Consider the following 20,241-nt stretch of genomic DNA (forward strand, 5'->3'; position numbering starts at 1 on the left):
ATCTCTTAGGTTATCCTCAATATATCTGTTCTTTCAAAAAATTCAGTCCATTTACATCAAAGGCTGCTTTCACAAATAACAACTCTGTAAGAAAACTTCAAGAAAATCCAAGATTCAAAAATAGAAGACTTCTAAAATGACCTTTCATTTTCCAAGCTCCAGGGATCATTGTTATCCATCATCTTTTTCTCCCTTCTTTTCTATTCTTCATTTCCTCTTTTGTATCATCCATGTGGGGTGCACCACCATCCCACTGTCCATAGATAGCTCCTGCCTCCAGGCAAGCTAGCTGTGTGTCCCCTCACTGTTGCCTGCATATTACTGAAGCAGTTTCTCACACTGTGTCTCCGTGAACTTTGAGGCAGTCAAGCACCATTTTTCTATCTAGCACAGGGATGTTAGTTTTCTGGAGAAACAGAGGTGGAAGATAATCATTAGTTTGATGGTGAGAGAAAATTTACTGCAGAAAACTTCATACAGGAAAGACTGAAACAAAGAACAGATCAGATAGGGAAAACAACCTGCTAGGAGCAATCTGCCTTCTCGGAAAAATGGCAGCTTCCAATTAGGATATTTTCAAATGCCAGCTACAAAACAACCCTGTTATTTTCCATGTAAGTAGAAAACAACCCTGATTTTTCACCAAGATCAACTATATTAGTGATGTCAGTAGGAGCACAGCAGAGAAGGGTGCAGTTTAGATATTTACTATACTGATTATATGTATGTAGATTCTTGAAAGGTTTTTTCAAATCTCATTGCATGTTTATTAAAGCAAGGAAAAAGTGCCCCTCCTCAGTCAGTGACAGACAGGTTGTAATGCACAGTAGGTGGCAGAATATGTATCTCTCTTGACCTGGATTCTGCTTCTATCTAATCTAGTGTGGTTTTATTGGGAGTGCTGAATTGCAAAGGTATAGATGAAAGCAACCTGTTTTCCATCCTGATGTTTTGTAGTTTAAATACTGAGAAAGTCACAGGAAAGGTCTGGGTTTGATGGAGGATGCACCTTCCCATTTAATTTGCATCTGAATGATAGAAACTCGTGATGGCAGATTAACAAGCCGGGGATGCACCACAGCTATGTGTTCACCCTTCATTTTAGCAGTAAACTACTTGGTGTAGGATTTTTAATATGTTTATGCAGATTTCTAGTTGGTCATAGTATAAGTCCTAGATGAGTCTTCTGTTGCAAACAAGCTGGAAGGCTTTGTACGGACTGAAAAACCACAACTTTGATAAACTGAGACAAATCTACCCTTGGAGGAGTTCAAGGCAAAGCTTTGGTTCACTTACCGTTAATTTAATAAATTAATGTAGATGTTGGCACTGACAAGAACCCATTTTTTAAAGATTAATTAGCTGTGATATCATAAATCATTTTACTACCAGCATTTTAAAGCCAGCACATGGAATATCTTGGATCTGGGTTCAGATGCTGAGCTTGCATTCAACTGGACTGGCCCCACTCACTCTGTATTTCATTTTAGTACTTCAGTTTGGTGCCTAGTGACTTGAACTGAGCAAAAGCCTGTCCCCCTCCAAAAAGGCACATAATTGTCAGCTGATCTTCCGAAGACATAATACAGCGTGATAATCCTTTGCAGCCTGCGCCTGTTAGATGAGGATTGGGCTGTTTCAGTGCTTTTGGCATTTTGCTTTATAATGTATCACTGCTTTTCCACAGAAAGAAAATAACACAGCTGATACAAAACCATAATGCATTACAACCTTGACGGCATCGTTGGAGAAGCCCCATGCCTGCTGCTGTTTTCACTACAGCCTGCAGTAGCCCCTGGCTGTCCCCAGAAAAAAAAAAAAAAAAAAAAAAAAAAAAAAAAAACGATAAATGAAAAAGACGAGTTGCCAGCAAAGTCTGAGCAGCAAAGCAGTTGTCATGAACACTCTTCTTTTCAATGTGAGCACAGATTTTTCTGGGATTAGTGCAGCGCTGAAAAAGCTCATTTACTGTTCAGATAAAGCAACTTCTGCTCTGGCTTAATTCATGATGAGTTGCTACTTGGGGTTACAAAACAGTTTTTTTGGCAGGAGTTTTACAAGCGAACAGGTGGGAGGACGTACAAGGCCAAACATGATCATTAGAAAACTTTGTCCCCAGAAAAAAAAAAAAAAAAAAAAGGAAGAATAAGCATAGCACTAAGCCACTTTTTCCCATCAACTCTCACTAGCATCTGTGACTGCAGGGATCTGGGCTGGCCTGGGGCACGTGACCTCATTCTGAGTGCTTTGATGGCAGGGAGACACGCAGCCTTTTCCCTTCTGAGAGACCTGAAATGCTGTTTTTTTCTACCCTGAAGCCCACAGTACAGGAGTTAACTGCTGGATACTTTGCATTCTTTAAGTACAGACCCAGGAAACAGCATGCAATGCATACGTCCCAGTGGTTTTCACCGGGAATGGTCAAATATTGGAAGGATGCAATTTCAAAAGACAAACATTAGACTGCTTTCAACTTTCTGGTTGTACACTCCCACTTCTTGCCTTGCACTGAAGCGCTTGTTGGACTCCCAGTGAACAGATACGGTTCATCACCTGACAGAAAACTGACCCACGACAAAACGTATCAATTTTCTGCAAGGTGAGTGAGGTGAATAAGCTCACAGGGGTACGCTGAGTGCTGCAGCTGACACAGATATGGGGCATTATGGACTGAAGAAAGAAGCCAAACACTCAAGCTGCTTATGAAAATATACTGTGAAACAGCAGGTAAGCCAAGCCCCGCACTCCTCCTGACTGCAGTCTTACTTCAAACTCTAAGTCACACTCCTGTGGCAACCATGACCCTTAAACACCAGCATACACTCAGTTTGTGCCAGGCTCACGCTGCTGCTCTGTACTGCCCTGAATCACAGTCTGCTACTCTCAGAAACTAACCACCAGCCCTGGCTTCTATAAAATGGTGATATCTCAGTATTACTGTTTTTCACAAACTTTCATTCACATAAGTAAGCTTTCTTTTAAAAGCAAGTATCCAGGAAACGCTGATGTAATACCTTTTCGTATGGCTGCATTCATGAAAAGTTCTGAACCAAAAATAATGTGTCCAAATCCCTCTTTTTGTTTGAAAACATAGTTCATCCAAGAATCAGAAGTGTTACCATGTGACCAGCAAAAGAAATGAGCACATGAAGAATCACAGCAAACAGTTCAAAAGCAGCTCTAGGCCTGAAGTTGATTCACAAGATAAGTGTTGAATACTGGACACTTTGTTTGCAAAGAGAAATAGAAAAGGCTACATTTCCAAAAAAATATACCATGCTTATATATTTCTTGGCTTAGTCTTTCTCTGACCTTGCCTGGAGCTATCCACTCTTACAGCATACAAAGAACTAGTATGTGCCTGGTTTACCCTGGACCTATTCTACTTTCCTGCCTTCAAGTACAACGGGAAAGAGGAAAAAAAAAAGGCATGTTGAGACCTTTGCACTGAAGAACCTGAGACTCAAGGGGAGAAGAAACAGCCCCCTGTTTCTCAGACTGCAAGTCCTGTGTTGTAGTGACGAAGACTGAGAGTAGGAGGAGAATGTGGCAAAGACTGAAGGGCTCCGAGGAAGCTTTTAAGGACTGTGAGGCAGGGAGAACAAGCAACTTAAATGGTATGGAGCAGAAAGGTTCACCAGGATGGGATCCGGGAGGCCTGGAAAAAAGGTAGCTCTAGGATGGGAGGAGAGGAGTTGTGGCAGAAAGATGAAGAGGCTATGAATATGCAGCTGAAGCAGAGGGTCATGGACCATAGGGAGCAGCTAGATATTCTACACTGGCATGAGCTGGAGACTAGGTCTAAGGATGAGGTGCCTCAGGCTAGGAGACACTAAAAGCCCTGGCTCACATCTTCCCATCTGTGTATTGCAGTGTGACAGCATAACACTGTGAACCAAGGAAATGTTTTGATGTAGTTCTAGGTCCTAAAGTATATATAAGTCAAGCATAGATTTCAAAGCGAGAGGAGAGTGGTATCAGGAGAAAATGATGGGAAAAAAGGAGAGGAGGAGGCAGATTTCTTTAGATGGTCTTATGAAGACAATGTCTGAAAACTGTAATATGCTAAAAGTTCAGCCACTGCAGTGCCAGAATTAATATCAACCTCAGCAAATACCTATCAGCTTGCTCTTACACATTCAAAAAATAATTGAAAAGAAAGTCAAAAGTACCACTCTGAAGTTAAGCATCCCAATTAGAAGCAGAAATTAAACCACACATATGAGAAAAGATCCTAATTCTTAGTCCCATTTCAGCAATTAAGTAACCTGTCCCCTGTTGCTGTTAGCTGGAGTTTTGTCAGAGTTAAGACCTGCAGAATTCCATGTCAGGATATTACTATAACAAACATTAATATCTGACAGTTAAAGTACATTAGGGGGGTTATACTATACTTTTGGGAGCATTACATAAAGTGTCAACTGAAGATGTTGTGTAAAGAGAAGGAGGTCAGGAAGAAAGTGAGCCCTGGTATGATTTGATTTCATAAGGGAAACAGCAGTGCAACCCTTGAATCTTAACAAATACTATGCTTCTCAGTTTCAGATACTATGCAGTGGTAAGAGGGAAAGGCTGACAACAGCCATGTTAATTTTTTTAGACAGCAGGAACCAGGGCAGAACACAGCAAGCTGCCCACTCAATTAGGCACATTTTATGCTACGAGCTTAAATTGCTGCCTTTTTAGACCTTTGGCCTGACTACACAGACAAAATGGAAGGAAACTGAAATATTTAAAAGCTCCTTCGTGGATGAAGGAGCAGTGGCATCTATAGTATTTCCTGCCAACTTGAGCACATACTGGGATACAGTTTGCTTTCTGGGCCTGAGAGAGGTGAGTTAGAAAGAGGAATCTGGGTGGGTCATCTGGAGGCCGCAGTTTATTTTATACCAATCCTGTGTGCACCCTAAAAGAAGGTATTTTCCAAGACTGTGCCTTTTAGACTCTATCAGAGCAATGCAGAGAGTCTGTTCTATAAGCCAATGACTCTACTAAGAAGAAAGCTTAGGGCTTGCCTATGGAGTCCAAGGGAACATCCAAGGAAGAGAGCACAGCCAGTACAAGCATCTGTATGCCCTCAATGCTTGTTTCTTTCAGCACTGCTGGCCAGCTGGGAGGCTGGGCATATGGGACAGGAGGGAGAGAAGTCAAAGAATCCAGTGGACTCTGGCAAATACAGATTTAAGGCAGCACAAACCTGAAGACCACTTAGCCACTGCAATTCACTCTGCCACGGGCAAGGAAGGTAGGAGTAGTCCCTTTTCTTTCTGTCTTCACCTGTGTTTTCGATTGTATTTCAGGCAGGCCACTCTACAGAACTGGCTCTGGGGCAAATTCTCGTCTGAGAAACTTCCTCTATTCTCCTGGGGTGAATTTTGCACATATAACCTGCCTTGCAATTATTTTCTTTCCTAAATGCAGTTCTTTCTCTGAGTAATGCCACCAAAACAAAATGTACACAGTAGAAGGAGACCCTCTGCTTTTAATATACGAGTGACATCTGAGTACTACAACCCTGCTGCTTTTTCTTTTTTAATAGAAAAGGCTGCATGTTTAGCATTTTGCATTTTTTAGAACCAATCAGTATATCTCACCTTATCAGTAACAACATCCCTTACCTAGAAAACGATCTACAACGACGAAAGATTTTACAAGCTCTCACAAGTATAGGTGAAAGTTTAGGGCATGGAAGATATTAGTCAAATGGTTCAGATTTAAGATATAGGACAACTTATCCAAGGAGGCTGAAGAGGGGTTGTTTGCAGCTCTCAGCATCTATCCCTACAGAGACCTGATCATGAGTGATTTTACAAGGAAGTCTACCTAAAACTGACAGAAGGCTGTCACTGCTTCTTTCAGGCCCTCAGGCATTTTCCCTGTTACCTGACAGTTCCATTTTCTGGTCAGACTCAAGATAGATGATGGGAGGAGGACATATGGTATTTTACTCACAGGCCCTCTCTTACCATAATCTTAATTGATGTCTGTCAAGCATATAGGACACATCAGCAGAACATCTGCTAATAAGCCAAATCCCTGAGATGAAAAGCACCCTTAATGCCTCCTGCTTTCACTAAGAATTCAAATACTCAGAATGTAATGAATTACAGCTCTGATAACTCAAAACTCTTGTTAATCTAGAGAGGTGTTCTTTCCTGAGAGATTGATCAGTTTTGGACCTAGTCTGACATTCTCAAGGGCAAAGAAGGGGAAATCTATTAGATCAGATTCAACTTTACAGGCTTTGTAATCTGGTAACCGTAAGTACATTTGGGAAGTACTGGTAAAAGGTCATGGCAAGAGGTCAGGGTTTCAGTCAACCCCATGTGAGTACCTTCCATTAATTGCTGAATAACTGAACAATAGCTATATTGCAAATGTGCCTCCAGACTAAAGACTCAACCACAGGAAAATGTTGGCAAAGGATCCCACAGTCAACATACAATGCACCTACACAGCCAGTGGAAGAAAAAGAATGGCAGTAAAAACACCGCCCTGGAAAGCAGTCCTTAGTTTTATTTCCAGCTTTCCTGCAGATTTCATTTCCCTCTTTTGTAGATTGAGGATGATATGCTTATCTGCTTCCCAGCCTATCTGAAAGCTCAGTTAATGAGTATTGGCAAATCATTTTGTTTTCACAAACTGCCTACCATTTCAGAATCAGAAAGTACAATTATAGTATATGCAGTTCAGAGTAGTCAGGCTGTTCATGAAGGATGCTGGTTCAGCACCCTGTTTTAGCAAACCCTGTGGATACATCTTGAAAATTCTCTCTCTGGGAGGAAGTCAAATCAATTTTAATCTTCTGCCTGTTTATCCTGATGCAAATCAAACAGGGACAGTCTGCCCCTGCAGAACAAGCTATGTTGTGCTGAGCTCCTGATGCACAAGGGAGTTCTTTCTTTAGTCAAGAGAGAGACAATGTGGTAAGCATATTGATTATTCCTAATTATGTTCTGAGAGAGCACAGAAAAAACTCCTAGGTGTGCATTTATGCCCAATGCATGTCTTACGGCTTTCATTGTTACTTAAGTACTGAGATCCTGCTTTCTTAATCTATAGACAACAAAGAATTTCATTTTCATCTTTACTAATCAAAGCTTAGTATCTATCTATTACTTAGAGAGAGTGACTGAAAACCTCTGGCTTGTGTTCACACCCTAGCACAGAAGCAGCTTATTGCTGTAATTAGCTTTAGCTCATGTACTACCATGGATGTATTGTATTGCTGTAGAGGAGGGTCATGGTAAGCACCATGACCCATCTGGTTAAAATGTACTAAGTACAATAGCTGCCCATAATTTGACCACTTTTATTTGAAAGTTTCTGTCTAACTGCCTCTTAGCCACTGTGGTCAAAGTTTCTGTCTAACTGCCTCTTAGCCACTGCTTTCCAGAGATAGTGGCCCTCTGCAATTCAAGACTCATTGAATGATGCGGTCCTTAAAAGCATTATAGATGAGTAACGAGTTGAGCCAAAGGTGTCCAGACTGCATCAGGGCTGTCTGCAGAAGCTGTGCACAGCCCCAAAACACAAGCAGCATGACAGAAACAATGACACAACCCCTAGGGCATACCCCTGTTGGGTACATCCACAGGGGGGCAAGTTCGACAAGCTGAAAAGAACATGGCATCAGGCCTTGCTTCACATTTGCTTTTATTTTTTTTGGCATGACTCAAGGCTAACAAAGACCTGATTGAAACTTGGAAGTAAGGTTTTTCTTGTGATTTTAAAAAGAGACATAGTGAACACACTTATTTACAGTGACGGCTTCTTTTTTCTTTTCCCCTCAGGTATCATGAACTCAAAGCCTGAATTTTCTGGAGATCCTGGCACTTCTGGTTCAGGAGAGAGCTGAAGAAGTACCCTGGAGAAGGGACCATCTTAACAAGATTGAAGTGCTGTCATAGTGCCATATGGGACATTCCCAGCCATGCCAGAAGAAGAAAGAAATATAAAATATTGCAATAGCCTAGTCTGCTTGAGGCTTCCCAGCCAGTTTCGAGCTCAGAGCTGTTTCGATGAGCAGCCAAATCATGCGGTATTTGTCTTAGCCAATCTGAACTCTGTGAGGTGCACCCAGTCATCCCTAGCAATTACTATTCGCATTGTATTACATCTGCATTACAAATCTGATAGGATTTTATAAAATAAATGAAAGAAAAAGAAATAACATAGTATAGCAACATCAGAAATAGACTATGGTGTGCTGACACTTACTTTGCTCTATAGTCATGACAAAGTCACTTAATCTGTCATATCTTTACTTCCTTCATCTATAAAGTCAGATCTATAGATGAGCTCCTCAGCTACAAAATGAAATTCAGGGGCAGACAATAGTTCTGAGATTCTCCATGGTGTCCAGTTCTGACAGGGACATTAATATTTTCTTTGCTGGTGTAAAGGGTAAAAGAGAAAGCCTGAGAAGTTCATCAGTATTTGCAATGCAGGAGTAAGTTGGAAAATACTGTCTAAATATGGAATATTTTATTTAAAATTCCAAACATTTGAAAGGACACATTAAAGACAGAAAAAGTCAAGCTCATCCCACCTCTGCAGTCTTTTGCTCTGTGGAGCTGTGAACATTTCCTAATAGCAGCCAGCAAAGAAGACTGAAATCTCTGAACATGACTGCTTTTTCTACTGCTAGGCATATATCTTAGAAGATGACAGCACCTATAAGCATTTTTGGGATCATTCATTTTAGACTATCCCATTTCTAGCCCTTTCACACTTTTCTAAACAACATTACTTATGACCTTGCAAAACTGCTACTGTTTGAAACACGACTGGATGATCAAATAGTGGAAATGCAGCTAAAATGAGAATTAGATGCAGATTAATTAGTAATATATTAAAAAAAAAAAAACCTGTCAAGTTGAAATGGGTTGTGTCCCTATTAACTTTTTCCCTCTTGCCTCCCAGGAAGGTCTCATTTGAGAGTAAAATAGTGTAGTCCTTGTAGTCATGACACTGCATACAAAGTAGCTGCTCTTTTGCTTCAGACAGAGGAAAATAGTTTAATAGCTGCCTCAGTGAATGACAGCGCCTACCTACCTTGCTAAAACATGCCCTTAGTCTTAGGAGAAAAGCCACAACGAGACAGAAGACTACTTACTAGTGTTCCATAGAGTCCACGCAGGAGTACCAGAGGCTGAAATTCACTGTGCCACTGATGAGAAGATTTAGCTCCCTGCAGCGTTCAGACAGTTGGTCCCATTATGGCCATCAGGCGGCTGAGTAAAAGGGTGGCCTTGCACAAACATAAACAGCTTGTCAGCACAAGCCAAAGAGGCGGGTCTGCCCTGCCAGCCACAATGCGAGCCAATGATTAGCTTCTTCGCATTCTGGGTGTTCAAGATATTGTGTTTCATTCTTAAGCAGGGGAACAAGAGGGACTGACAAGGAAGGGGTAGTGCTTGACGGTTTACTGCCAGCCAGTAAAATGCTTAAGGCAGAAGGAAAGAAAATATCAATAAGTCACTTCAGGAAAAGCACATATTTGCTGCGTATTCATACAAACACAGAAAGCCCACAGGCATCTCCAATGCATTGTTCCTTTCAGGCCAAACAAATAAACAACCAACCTAACAAAAAAACCTGTGAATTAAGTTTAGCCCATATTCACTGTAAAGAAGTTTCACTTGCAAAGTCTCTGATTTTTCTACTTTCCATCCTTATTCTTACTAACACACTTTGTTTGCTGATACTGGGGTTTCTCACTTCCCTGTCACAAATGCGACCTTCTTGACCTGACCCTCCAACCTTCATTGATCCTCCTATGATTGCTTCCCTTCACCTCCATCTTAATCACATGTTCTTTTGGTCCTGATTTCTCCAAAAGAGCACAGTCAGAACACAGGCACCTTGGTGTAAGGTTCTGTGAGACAACCAAGTCGATCGAGCAATTTACTGCTGTCACAAGTGGAGGTATTGAATCTCCCCTCTCTTCACCACCACACCGTGTCCCCCCGCCCCGGCATCATTTCAAGGAAAGGTAATGTAGCACAGAGGTAAATACTTCTCTGTCAGTTTAGTGATCTTAACAAAGAGACAGAAGAGGTATTACATGGAATGAATACTCCCTGAAATTTGAGCTCCTTCTGATCTTGCCTCAGCCATCTATGATTCCACCTGTCTCCCTAAGTTCCTCTCTCCTTTGTTGTTTGAATTGAATTGTTCCTGGTTAATTGAATACTCCGCTTACAGCTGCTGATCCCATTTCATCCCAGCTCTGTCCTACTTTCTTATGCCTCCAGTTTGGCTGTGAGGCCTGTCTGCCACCAAAATGAGTCTCATCAAGTCTCTTCTAACAACTCACTGCATAAATACGATGCTTTGTACTTCAGCCTCAGCCTCTTCGAGCTCTTTTCTGCTTTGGAAATAATTAAAATCCTCCTTAAAAACCATGACATCTTTTTGGCTTTCACTGTTTTTTCTCTGGCCTTTCTGTTTAATTCTTCTCTCGGTGTGTCTTCCTCTCTCACACTCCCATGGCACCCTACTTCTTCTTATATTCTATCCAGCTTTTACTGTTTGCTTGTGCAGATTCCTGTACCACTTTTATGTCAGTGATTTATAAGCATGCTTTTCTGTTTTTCAGCTTGCTGCTTTTCTCTGGTCCCATATTTTACCCTGTGTTTTAGGCATACTGTATTAAATGTCTGGACAGCTCCTCATTTTAAGATCCATTTCTGGGGGCAAATTAAAGCAGTCCCATCACACTACATTCATTACTGTATACTCTTGGCACAAGTCATATCCCTTCCTCTCTGCTTTGGTAAAAGAGCTGAGCCCCCTGCAGAAGCAGATGCTGCAGTTAGCACCTCGTTCAGACGGGCAGGCATATCGCAGCTCTCAGGCTTCTGCTGACAGGCTGCGTGTGAGTTCTGGCACATATCGCTGCATCACAACGTGCTGGGGTCACGTTTGCAAGTTTTTCTTCGCAGGGAGACATAGTAGGCACATTTTTCAATGATATCTGAGATTCTGGTGCAATTGCACGGCTCCATCAGCTGCCACCCAAGTGTATACCGTACAATACCTACACCTTTATCCAGATTTCCTGCTGAGTTAACCCTGTGCTATCCACGTGAATAACATTATTTTACCAGAGGTCTCTTCTTTAGTATTTTGATAAGGTAAATCTCTGTCCAGATCCACTGCGTGATCACAGTATTTGATTAATCTAATTATTTTGATTACTGAGCCTGCATCTTATTTCCAACATACCTATATTGTTCTTCACAGAAAATTCAGCAACTGATGTCAGCCTTTGTTCCATACCCCAGCCACATTGCCTACATCACCATGAAAGCCATGCTTTCTTGTCCTGAGCTCCAAGGCCTTTTCAGAGTTTCTCCTTTCTTATTGATCCGCTCCCACAACTTTCTTCATGACAAGGCCTGTCTTTTCAGCCTTCTCTCTTCCTACAAAGCTCTCTTTTTTTCACCTTGTCCTGTGACAGAGAATGCCCTGCTTCATCAAATCAAGTTATCTATTCTTCTTTTCCACAGTCCACATGTCACAAAATATAATGTATCAGAATGAGAGTGAGAAGCAATAAAAGGGTGATAAGTCACTCCAGAAAGAGAGATATTTCATCTGAATATATTAATTACGTGTGCTAGAAATTTTCTATCAATCAACCATATACCATATCTTATGCACCTTACACTGTTAGACTTTTTACAGAACAGGATAGGCATCAAAAGCCCTTGATGGATATGGATCAAGTGCCCAAACACTGTACATGAGATTGTGAAAAGACTGGTATGAAAAGACTGTTTGTAGTGGCACAAGAGAAAGCAAGCTAGCTATTGCATCTCTGATTCCCATGGCAATTTATTTAAGATGCTAATTCACTGTAGCCACAAATAAAGAAACAAAAGACAGAGCAAGAATGAGCTGATTTAGTGGACTATGTTGAAAAGGCACACTTTAGACAAAGTCACCCTGGGTATAACTCCTGCGACTCCACTTGCAGAATTATGCCAAGGATGAATCTGCCTCTTTGTCCTTAAGGCTTATATGACACAGGAAAATTGTTACCAGCACTGCCAACGGTACCAACCCAGGCACCAGCTAAGAGAGGTGGCCAAGCCGATTTAACAGCTCACTTTTACTAATCGGGTCACCCTGCCCTCTCTCCTCATTGCCATTCCCAGCTATGCAGGCATACCCCCACCCTTACACACATTACAGGAACGGTGTGAAAGCTCACAGACTGTATTTGTCTTGCTGGGTATGTTTTTCAGACAGGTTAATGATCTGACTCATCTCCTTGCCTTGTTAAAAAGCACAAGAGCCAAGGGAGGGAAGCAATAAACACATGTGGCTGGAGGAAGGAGAGGGAAAGAGGTGGAGGCCAGAATCACCACCACCTTTTTCATAATCAGAAAGCCGGCTGTCATCCCCAGAAGCCACTATCTATTCTGTGGTGAGACTCAGAACTACGCCACTCTTAAACACAAGGTCCTAAAAGCTCCTGTAATACCTTGTTGCACTTCCTTGTTGCACTAAAGTATTTTCTTGAAATGTATTTTCCAAAGGAAGGCGAGGCTTTATTTTAATTAAATGCAAGTTTCTGAAAACATAGTAATAATTTGTTTTCTTAGGAAAAAAATTGGACAGGAGACAAATTCTGACAGGCAAAAAAGGAAACATTTTTTTCTGCATCCAAAACCAGAAAATATTTGGGTTATGAATCACCAGAACTTTGCCCACTCCCTAGGTTGCAGGCTCCATGGAGTAACATTTTGATTCTGTCTCCTTTCATATTACCATCCATGCATCTAGCTTCTACCACTTATTCTTTGCTTAGTAAAACTGTTTTTTTCCTTTCCCTTTCTTTGGCCTCAGTGTAGCCTCACTCTGCCCTTTCTTCTCAAAACACAATCCCAGCTGGATGCCCTTTTGGCTATCCTCTGCTCCTCCTCTGGGGCCAACAAGGAACCCCAGCCCCCCTGAGGCTCAGCCTGACCAGTTCTCATCTACCCCTCTGCTGGGAGGAGACATCTCCTGCTTTCCCAGTAGTAGCCACAGACACTGAAGAATGGAGTGGAGCGAGAAGGTTTTTGTCATGTTTTACTGGCCTGGTTTCAATTATAAACTGGGTCACAAGTTATTCCCAGAAAGCACACAAGCTCAAGCAACGAAAGACTTTGGATAGTGACAAAAGAAGTGAAACTCTGTAGATGAATTGTTTCATTTTCCTTTAAAAAAAAAGAAAAACAAATGGCAGAAATGGCAAGGGGAAGAAATCATGTGCAGATGCAGCACATTAACGTATGAGGCTGCAATCAACGGAAACTCGGGCTTAGTCCCAGATCAGACCATGTGCACTTTGAACTTTGAGCTCTTGGACCATTTCCTAATGAGAAAGCTAGTGAAACACTGAGGAACTATTTAACCCTTTGGTGGTGCCTCATGAGGTCTAGCAAATGCCAGAAAAAACCTCTGGAGGCCACATCTGACTACAGGAAATATCCCTGTGCTCCGAATGGCTTAGTGAAACAACTGCTGTCAGCACCTCACTCTTCATGGGTCTCTACACAGAAAGGTCAGGCTCTCAAATACTCCCTCCTGCACTGCTGAACGATTGCTGGATCTCCCCCTTATCTGCCACCGCCCCATGCAGAATCTGCCTCTCTTCAAGGCTTGTCAGATCTCCTTCAGATCTCCTCCAAGCTCATCAGTAATGCCACACCAAGGATCAGATCAAACAGAGATACCCGCCTGGAACTTAATAGTGTAAATAATGCCACATTGCACACAGAGACTTGTTTCTCTGCATCACAGGAGTGGAAAAGCAGCAGGTGATTATAAAATTGTAACTGTACCCAATAATACAAACATTATAGCATGTAGAAAGAAACAAGGGTTATGTAGCTGATGTAGATCAACAGCTGCCATATTATTTCTATCCTATCTGACTATCACTGGTGTTCTAGTTAGATCTGGACTAGTGATTTCACCTTTTATACCCCTCTGTAAAGTGGTAGGATTATGTCTTCGCTATTTCACAGAAGTACTGTGTGGATACATTTAGAGTGCTTTGAAACTCACTGAAGACACTTTGCACATACAAACTGTTACTATTTTCATTATTGATTTGAGAAATACATCCTTTGAAAGTCAATAAACAGGATAACTACTTTGGCAGGAGAAGTTTTGTTTAGAATTTCCTGCCACCTCTAAAGTCACTCATTCCAAACATAACACAAATACACTAATAAAACAAGAGACGCCTCCAAAAACACATGCACTGTGGGTAAAGATTAACTTTGGGGTTAAAGCTACTCTTTGCACGTGCCTTTCATTCGCTGTTTGGGTGTGCTCTACCATACTTGCAGACCACAGGCTTCAATTTCCCATCTCACCTGGCAGCCTGGTAGTCTGAGAGTTTTTGAGCATCTAGGTTTATCTAGACTGCACTGTGACAGCAGGATGGCGAGAAATATCAAAGCTACCTCTAAAATATTATGTGTGCTGCTAAAGTGCTAGAGAACTGAGTCAAGAAGCAAAGTAAATTGGCCTGTCTTGGACACCATGCTGCCATAACTGGGCTTCTATACCCAAGCTGGCTATAAGCTGCTTGGAGCCAAGCTATACTACACTACAGGCATTTTTTATTAAATTCTGTGAATTAATCTAGACACGAGGTTTCAATTCCACTGTTGTTCAGGGGTGGTTCATGCACTTCTAGCGGGATTTTTCAAACAGTGCTAAAACACCCCTTAGCTATGATTAGCTTTAGAGTTCACAAAAACATTTCAGAAGGACAAACATTTTGTCTTTGGAGCAGACCTACATTCAGAGTGTCGGGTACATCCAAAAAGACACCAACAGTACACACCATCTATCCTAATTTCAAATTACAAGATGATTCGTTGCCAAAGAGTATTTTTCTAGATAACAGTATACACATTTCCAGCAGTATCTTTGGAAGAGACAAATTGGTATGAAAAAACACACCATCTCCTTTATTAGGTATGCTTTTGCAATGTGGGCTTCTTCACAAGGAAAAATAAATAGCTTACCCAGTTTCTCACAATTCTCTGTGGGCTGAGATGCTCCTGCTCACACAGAACAACTCGAGAGATATTCAAAAGAACTCTTTTGTGAAGACCTTGCTATCATACAACAAATAGTTATGATTAATTACAAGGCTGCCTTCAAGATAGCAGTGGCTCTTGCTCCTATAATAAACTCTATTCATCTTGAACTCAGCAGTAAATACCCCACTTGCTTCTTTGGCAGAGAACCAAACCACTGCATCAACAAGAGCAAAGGATGCTCAGAAACCATGAGGTATTTGCCCATCACAGGAAAAATGCTCAGATTAGCAATGCAGTGACCTTGGTTCAAAGAAAGCACTTTAGTATGTGCCTTCCTTTTAAGCATATGAGAACTCCCGCTGATTTCACTGCCACATCAATGAGGTCAGCCATGGATTTATCCAGGAACTAAAAGGAATTATCTCCCTTCACACACACACTTACTCTGAATAATGGCCAGAGTGGTCTGTGCCTCATGGTGCAGATGTGGCTTGTCCCTCCCCACTCCCAATGAAGATCAGCAGTTTACCTCTCCTTGAATGAGACTACCCATGCATTTTATGTCATCTGCCTACTCGCTGAATTAGAGTGAGAGGGATAAGAAGAAAAAACGCTATACCCAGTTTACTTCAAAACCCCATTCCTATCCAGCAGCCTGGGGAAAGTGTGCTAGTTACCTAGCACGCAGAAACACTTAAATAATTTAAGCACTTGAAATGGAACTGCAGAGGCACAATACATATAAAAGTCATTCACTTGAATGAACAAATGCTTTTAAAAGATGGTGATGTGTACTTATAGAAGCCCGCAAACAAACGTGATAGTCCAAATTTTCAGTATCATCCTATGACAGGCTAGCAAGAGGGAATTTTGATGAATTCCACATGTTCTCAAGTCAGATTCCTGGTGATTACCCATTCCCCTATAAAAACAGGGCCACGCTAGTTTTCAAGCAAAGCTCTGTTACAGAGGTATTCTAAACAGTAGGAGAGGGAAAGAAGACCTTCATGTCCAAAGACATTACAAGCTTTAGCCATGCAGGAGAACCCAATTAAAATATAGAAGTCCCCTGATCCACATAGCATACAGCTAAAGCTGCCATGTAATCAGAACCAACCCACCCCCATGTCTGGATTTAATTATGTCATGCCATTTTATAGCAGCCTAAGAAAACTGAACGGGGGGGTAAAGGAGCTGGGGTGTCAAACTAATCCCAGAGTAATTCTTCAGTCAATCACACATATAAGAACCTAGGTAAAAATGGAAAACAGACAATATCAGGGGATTGAGCATAAAAAGGTTCTTATAAAAGGCAAGAACAACAAACAAGTCCATAGACAAATGGCTCACAGCAGAGTGAAAGCACCAATGCTATCACAAATTTCTGTGTGGTCTATAAAATTCAAGCAAACTTACTAAACTCATGTGTACTGAAAGAATGGAGTTCTGTTCAATATGCTTTCACTGATTTGAATGGAATGTTAAAATGCTTCAGAAATATATATTTTGTTATGAGTTCTGCACATATTTGAAACAAACTCTCCATAAGAAAATACTTGTATGAGATTTTATGTTTATATAGCAACTGTAAGTTATGGAGAAAAATCTACATAGGAACATACTTGTAATTAATATGGAAGTACAAAGGGCATGACTGAGAATTGAACATGACATTTAATTTTTAGATCAATGTGAGTCTAAAATCAACTAAATTATACCTTCTTATTTGCAAACAAAAATGTCTAGATAGATTTCTTGCAAATGTTAACTAGGGGAAGCAACTTAAAGTCTTTTGAAATATTACCTAGCAAGCAAACTTTGGGAAATTGTATATTCTATCTCAAACAAATAAGGTAAGAAAAATGTACATGAAATAGCAATACTAATGCTATCTAAATTAGTAAAGGTGGTCTGAAGATATGCAGAATGAAATAAAATTAAGATCTCTATAACTTTGATCCAGCATCACTATGATATTGTAAAGTAATATAAAATCAGTACCATCCCAGTCCACTTTTTGTTCTGTTTTTTTTTTTACTGCCATTTAAAAAAACCAAAAACCAAAACTTTCAGCATTCAGTTGTCTTATTGCTCTAAAAGCAATGAATATGCTGCCTCATTCCTTTAGCAAGGACCCCCTGGTTTCTGTTAAAACAGTCACAGCTGCTTGACTGCAGCCCAGTGCTCTGTCAGGGCCTTTGTGTAGACCCTGCCTATGACATGGATTAAATTATAGCTTGCACACTGTGATTCTATTTGCATGCAAGGACCAAAATCTGTTGTGAGGCAATATTGCACAGTACCCACTGTCTGGATGAACAGCAGGCCTTGAAAATTTCTGTGCATTCGCTTGTGCTTTTTTGCATGCTTGTCAAGATCAGCCATGTGGCCTGTTTTGAGACTTCTTGCTTTGAAAGGATTGTTGTTTGCTCTTGGTTGCTTTCTGACTCAAGCTGAAAGAGACCTCACAGGAGGCGGCAATGACAATTGCAATACAATTGCTAAAATTAAGTAATTGGTTGGATTTATGCAGTTGTTTTAAAGCTATATTTCTTGGTCATTTTAGGACAGATTAAAGACAACAAAAAGCAGAAATCAGCCAGAAAGGAAGTTTATCATGCAGTCAGTCCCACTGGTGTCCCTAGATATGACGATGCCTAAAACAAAACACATATAAACTCCTTGATATTCCAGAGGATTCAAGAGCAGTAATATGCACAGTTCAGAATAACAGGACACAGGCATTCTGTAAAGGAAATATTCTGCAGACTCAATAATCTGTTTCACTCCTGAATAAGGGAAAGAGTTAAATTTTCCCAGTAGCATTTAAAAAAAAAATTAAACTGAAGATGTATGGACCAATCTTTTTGCCTTTCACTTCCTTCCTTATCCACAGTAATCTCAGCCTCTACAGCAAGTTCCAGTATCACTTTTTAGAAGGGGAAGAACCCACAGAGATATTTAATATCACCAACAGAATTAAATACCTTTCAGATTTTTTTCTAAGAAATCGTATTACAGCTACTGAGGAACCTCCTTGCTACACAGAGGTACTGAATGCCATAATGTCTGCCCAAAGCAGCATTTTGTTGTCCATCGTACATTTTTAGTGCATTTTAATAACATCATCTTTCAGCATGGTAATTTCATATTTTTCCATTAAGTGACCTTGCTTTCAGAAATAGACTGACAATCTTTAGTAACTGGGGCAAAATTTTTTGTGCTAGATTTTTGCCTTCTTAAAAAGCATTCGGCCAAAATCATTGAGTTATTTCTGAGAACAAGGCTATAGAAAAATCAGACTGTTCTTCATGATAAATATTCTGGTGCCTTCACTTGAGAACCATTAAAATCCTCTATTTTGCAGTAGGAGCCTGAGCACTAAACAATAGGGAGAGGCTTTACGCCACAGAATGTCTTTTTTAAAACCACATTAATATGTACACTAACGTTCACTGTGCCCTGAAGCATAGTCATTTGAGAGATGAATTTTTGATGTGATATAGGCAGCTTACTTTCTGTTCTTTCATAGTGTTTGTGTACCATATCACTGATACTCTAATTTACTTTTTTTTTATGTTGAGGATGTACTGATATAAGTATATTTATAGGTCATTAGGTCCAACACCTCTGCTCAAGGAGGGCCACCTACAGCAAGTTGCCTAGGTCCACATTCTGTCAGGTTTTGAATATCTCCAAGGAGGGAGACTCCACAACCTCTCTGGGCAAACTCTGCCAGTGCTCAGTCACTCTCATAGTGGAAAAATGTTCCCACATGTTCAAACAGCACCAGTTTGTGCCCATTTCCTCTTGTCCTGTCACTGAGCACTAGTGAAAAAAAAGCTTAGCTCCATCCTCTTTACACCCTCCCTTCAGGTATTTGCACATGTTGATGAGATCCTGTCTAAGCCTTCTCTTCTCCAAGCTGAAATGTCAGCTCTCTCAGCCTTTCCTCACAGGAGAGAGGTCCCATCCCTTCATCATCTTCATGGCCCTTTGCTGGACTTTCTCCTGCCAGTGCTCAGTCACTCTCATAGTGGAAAAATGTTCCCACATGTTCAAACAGCACCAGTTTGTGCCCATTTCCTCTTGTCCTGTCACTGAGCACTAGTGAAAAAAAAGCTTAGCTCCATCCTCCTTACACCCTCCCTTCAGGTATTTGCACATGTTGATGAGATCCTGTCTAAGCCTTCTCTTCTCCAAGCTGAAATGTCAGCTCTCTCAGCCTTTCCTCACAGGAGAGAGGTCCCATCCCTTCATCATCTTCATGGCCCTTTGCTGGACTTTCTCCACTATGTCCATCTCTCTCATATACTGGGGAGCTCAATACTGGACACAGCACTCCAGATGTGGCCTCACCAGTGCTGAGCAGAAGGGAAGGATCACCTCCCTCAGTCTGCTGGGAACACCTCTCCTAATGCAGCTCAGGGTACCATTAGCCTTCTTTGCTGCAAGGGTACTAATATTTGAAGAAAGCCCACTTTGGGATGCTAACTTTTGACATTGATTAACCACTTGTGTCCCTATTGCAAAATCAGGTAATGGGTAAAATCCCAACTGTTTTTCTTTTCCATTTACAAACCACTATAGCATCTATATTTTATAAGAGTAACACACACTTGGATTTGGACATAAATTTTTTGGTCAAAGAGAATGGAACAAACCTCTAGAAGGGATTAGTCAAGATGAAACAATGCACACATTTCTTTTGTGAAAAGTCCTTTCCTTTCCATTCATAAAATTGATTTCTCCCCTCCTATGTAGCAAGCTTCAATCAATGATTACAAAGAGAAGACTGATGTAAAGAGATAAAAATAGAAACCACATTCAGGAAGAAAAAAAAAAAAAGCAACCTTGTAAAGTACTCTAGAGATATCAGTACTGCAATCAAATTTACATAAAAGGTTGCTACAGAGATGGCCTTAATTGTAAACCTTGCAGCAGAGGATGATATTAAACAAGACACATCGAACCCAGTTCAACAAAGAGGTCAGATTAAATTCACAAGACACTGAAGGAAACTTCAGTGAAGGTAAGTATTCCCATGGGCAGATCTCTTAGAAGACAGTACCTTTACATATTGGCCTACAAAAATTCCCCAACATGAAATACTACTTTTTTTTTTATTGCATATTGTACTAACACTATTTCCTCACAATCAGGGGTGTTCTTTCCTTATTTA

The 20,241-nt window shown here is 40.8% G+C and overlaps 1 protein-coding gene across 10 annotated transcripts in view; it reads right to left on the reverse strand.

Annotated features, from left to right (window-relative positions):
* Nucleotides 1-20,241, reverse strand: part of TRIM2 (tripartite motif containing 2) — a 104,528-nt gene that overhangs the window by 63,902 nt on the left and 20,385 nt on the right. Inside the window, exon 1 of one of the 10 annotated variants that reach the window (XM_014944806.1) lies at nucleotides 9,119-9,248. The exons of 8 other annotated variants lie outside the window; for them this stretch is intronic. The gene's annotated coding sequence lies outside the window, so the exon portion shown is untranslated. Of the gene's footprint in view, nucleotides 1-9,118; nucleotides 9,249-20,241 lie in introns of those variants that run through there. One more of the 10 variants, XM_014944773.1, reaches the window with a different exon arrangement.

This window comes from Calidris pugnax, unplaced genomic scaffold (assembly GCF_001431845.1).
Source record: "Calidris pugnax isolate Ruff unplaced genomic scaffold, ASM143184v1 scaffold15, whole genome shotgun sequence".
NCBI classification, from domain to species: domain Eukaryota; kingdom Metazoa; phylum Chordata; class Aves; order Charadriiformes; family Scolopacidae; genus Calidris; species Calidris pugnax.